Genomic DNA, 4,019 nt, shown 5'->3' with positions numbered 1-4,019 from the left:
TATATGTGTGTATGTATGTATGCATTGCATCCCACTGATCAGCTGGGGATAATACCGAGCCTACATGGCCGGGTAAGATGACACCGAGTCCCGAAAGGGCCGGGTAAGATGACACCGAGTCCCGAAAGGCCGGGTAAGATGACACCGAGTCCTAAAAGGGCCGGGTACATGACACCGAGCCGGTCGTAAGATAATACCATGCAATATGCTATGTGTATATATATGTATTACCATGCCCTAATGGCCGGGCAAGATGCTATATATATTATCGCGCCTTAACGACCGGACAGGATATTATATATGGATATATATATGGAAAAGTCTTTTTTTTAAAAAGCTAAGCATGCACGACATTCACCTTAAAAGGGCATTTAGAGGCACAGGTTGATCTCTTTTACATTACTTTATCTTCATACGTTCATTATATTATTTTCCATGTTCGGTATCTCTTACTATGCTACTATTCATGCCTTACATACTCAGTACATTTTTCGTACTGACGTCCCTTCTTGTGGACGCTGCGTTCATACCTGCAGGTGTGGATAGACAAGACGAGGATCTTTCATCGTAGGTTGCCTTCAGGTACCAGTTATGATTCGTGAGCTCCACTTCTTCCTGGACCGTTGCCCAGTCTGGATGTATATATGTTTATATGATTTTTGTTCAAGGCATATCGGGGGCCCTGTCCCGACTTGTATACTTCAGTCATGTTCATAGAGGTTTTGCAGACAGTTCCTGTGTATAGCTTTGTTATGTTCTGTCGGTCGTTATATTGGCATCGTCGGTCCATTGGACATATATTTATACATGATATTATGTTCACATCTAGCCTTAGCCTTACTTTGTCATTCGAGACATAGAGAATACAAGTTATAAGTTGGTTCGCTCGGTTTTCGTAAGGTGCCGGGTGCCAAACACGCCTTACCAAGGGTGGGGTGTGACAAATTGGTATCAGAGCAATTCTGTCCTAGGGTTGTCTGCAAGCCGTGTCTAGCAGAGTCCTATTTATGGGTGTGAAGCCGGCTACATTTATAAATGCGGAGGCTGCAAGGCATTTAGGAATGATTGACCTTCTTTTCTCATCTTAGATCGTGCGGGAGAGCCAAGTCATAGGAAATGAAATTTCTTGTACTAACCCTTGATTTCAGCGGAAGATTGGTGTTGATAAAGAAAGAGGATGATGATATTAGGATTACAGAAGTAAGTCACTTTGTTGATTTTATGTCATCAAGATGTGCATCTTCTATGAGAATAAATTGGTCATAGTCAAGATAAGCTGATTGAACAGTAAAGCAAGGGGAATTAGTTACGTGTATAATTTAATGATAAGTTCGCTTGTAAGATTACGTATTTACGTGTTGAAGGAAACAATACAGAGGTAAGTAATGGTAAAAAGGATTATAAGTCAGATATGATAAGAATGTTGCAAGTATTATTGAAATGTATAGCCAATGAATGGAAGGGAAAGTGACCAAGGAAATACACAAGGACGATTGATAAAAGTTCAAGTATATTCCGAGTTGTGACGCATGAGGTAAGTTTTGTCATCTTTGCATTTCTATTCAATATTGAGAGCCCTGTGAGGCTAAGGTGTGTTACGCATGTATATATTTGACCTCGTGAGGCATTGCATGTATTTTCCGGGGTCGCGTGCAGGGTTTGGATAGTAAGAAGTATAGGGGGAAAACTCTGTCAAAATTTTCCTAAAATTTAAGGATGAGGATTCAAGGATATTGCGTTGGTCGAAACGAGCTGGTGACAATGAACCCTCGTGAAATTTCAAGATGCTAGTTATATCAATTGCGAGATTATATGACATAGAATCATACAAACAATCGCCATGATGAGATGGCTAACGTAAATGGTGCAAGCACGATGAGGAGGATACTTTTTCTACAGCCCTCCGGACGAAGAGAGGACGAGGGCGGCTACGGTATATGAGTCTTTTATTAGAACTTCTTGTGCGTACAACTATTGTAGGATACCATTGATAGTTGACGAGTGGAAGTTTTGAAGGGACCGATAACTAAAGTACTTATAGATAGGCTGGCTAAGAAGTTTTACCGCTACAAGGAATCTTAAAATTTAGGAATGGAAAGCAGTTGTATGTGTTGATTGATGGCTTGTCATCGGGAGTTCCAAAGGTTAAAATAGCATTTGCTTCGTCGGAAGAGTAAGGAATCCTTTTAATCTGGAGAGAGATGCACTACGAGAATTTATCGGAATCCGTTAGAATTTCAGCCTGTTCTAGGTTATGTGATAAAGGTCACACAAAGAGGGTGGATGCGATCATACCAGTACTAACCCACCGGATCCCATTAGCACTCCAAGGTTAAGCGTGCTGGGGTGAGAGTAATACTAGGATGGGTGACCCCCTGGGAAGTGTACTAAAAGTCTTACAAATTCAGAGATAAGGGACAAATGAGAAGCTAGAGTAGCCTAAGGGAAATTGGAGTATGCGGAGTGGTTGGAAACCTCAAGAGGTCGCGAAGGACAAGGCGGACTAGATCGGTGGCGAGAAAGAAGGTGCATCACAGCTCTAGAACTAGGATAAGTGTGAAAGGTATTCGGAAATACTTTAGAAGCTAGGCGTTAGTAAATATATGTATGTATGTGTATGAAATCCCATATATGGCCGCGTCAACTGATATGTGTGCCCCAGCAACCGACGTTGTTATACTTTAAAGGCATTAATCGAACAGGGTAATGAAGTTCAAGTGACAAAAGTGGTATAAATGTTACAAGGTAAGTTGATGTTATTTTCACTACAGGTTAGAGTTGGAAAGTCCTAATGCAATAACATCAGGGAAAGGAAGAAATTGAGTATGCAGGAAGTAAAAAGATCAAAATGTCGCGAAAAATAATGTAACGAACAAGGGTGAGTGAAGCTTCCAAGAGAGACAACGGGCAAAGCAAAGGACTATTTGGATAAAATTTGAAGGTAAGCATGCGAAAGGGATAAAGTGCGGTAGTATGGAATAAAAGATAAATGTGTAGGGTCGAGGAGAACGGACTTTGACAAGTGGGACTAAAGGGTAGTGACCACAACTAGGAATGTGAAGTAAGAGAGAGAATGATCAGGCCTTGCAACGATACTAAGAGATTTCCAGCTCTCGAGAGGTATATAAAGGGATAAATGTGTAGTCATACTGACACGGTTGCCTCGGAAACAAAGAAGCTTTCCTAAAAGATGATTTAAGAATAGAATGGATTTGCACGTTTAAAGGAATATTTCACGAACTTCAGGGTCGATGCTATGAAATAACAAGTGGAGAAGAGCGCTCGAGTAGGAAGGAACTTAAGGAAGGTTTGAGGATTAAAGTAGGAAAGGTACACTAACGGGCTAGTCAAAAGGAGAAGAGAGAAGAAGAAGGGAAGGAAAGAAAAATTGAGCAATCACCAAGGACAAGCGAGAGGATAATGAATTAACAAAGCTAACCGAGAGGTAGTACATCAATGACATAGGATGAGGATAAGGAATATCGAGATTTGATTATAGAAGGATGTATGGGAAATATTCATGAGTATGGACTAGCCTTGGCGGCAGGAAGGAGAAGAAAGAAGAGAGTTTATTTGCAAGGATTCCACGACACGAACAAGAAGTGGCAGAACACTAGAAGAACTACAACGCATAGGTGGGATGCAAATAAGTAGTCAAGGAAGATTTCGGATAAGTGAGCTAAGTGAAAAAAAGGGATTCATAGTGGAAGTGGAAGAGTGTAGCATATTAACTTTCAATGGTACATTGTAAATGTAAAGTGAAACCGAAAACTCAGAGGAAGAAGAATTTCAGTGATAATAGTTGTGGAGGAAGACGAGGGACAAAAGGAGCAAAGTGTGACCAAACATTCCGTAAAGTATTTTGATGGATTCCAATGTCCCCGTTAACCAATGGATTCGAGAAAATGTTCAGACATAAAAGGTTGAAGTAGAAGGGCCTTAAAGAAGGTAGCGAGAATGGATTGGTAATGCATGAGCGCTTTGGTTACATGTAAAGCCCTCGATTAGCAGAGAAGAAA

The 4,019-nt window shown here is 40.8% G+C and overlaps 1 pseudogene; it reads left to right on the top strand.

Annotated features, from left to right (window-relative positions):
- The first annotated feature begins 2,281 nt into the window (after positions 1–2,281).
- LOC132031461 (5S ribosomal RNA) lies at positions 2,282–2,400 on the top strand (annotated as a pseudogene).
- Positions 2,401–4,019: the final 1,619 nt, after the last annotated feature.

This window comes from Lycium ferocissimum, chromosome 1, assembly GCF_029784015.1.
Source record: "Lycium ferocissimum isolate CSIRO_LF1 chromosome 1, AGI_CSIRO_Lferr_CH_V1, whole genome shotgun sequence".
NCBI classification, from domain to species: Eukaryota; Viridiplantae; Streptophyta; class Magnoliopsida; order Solanales; family Solanaceae; genus Lycium; species Lycium ferocissimum.
This window is presented reverse-complemented; position numbering and strand designations above follow the sequence as displayed.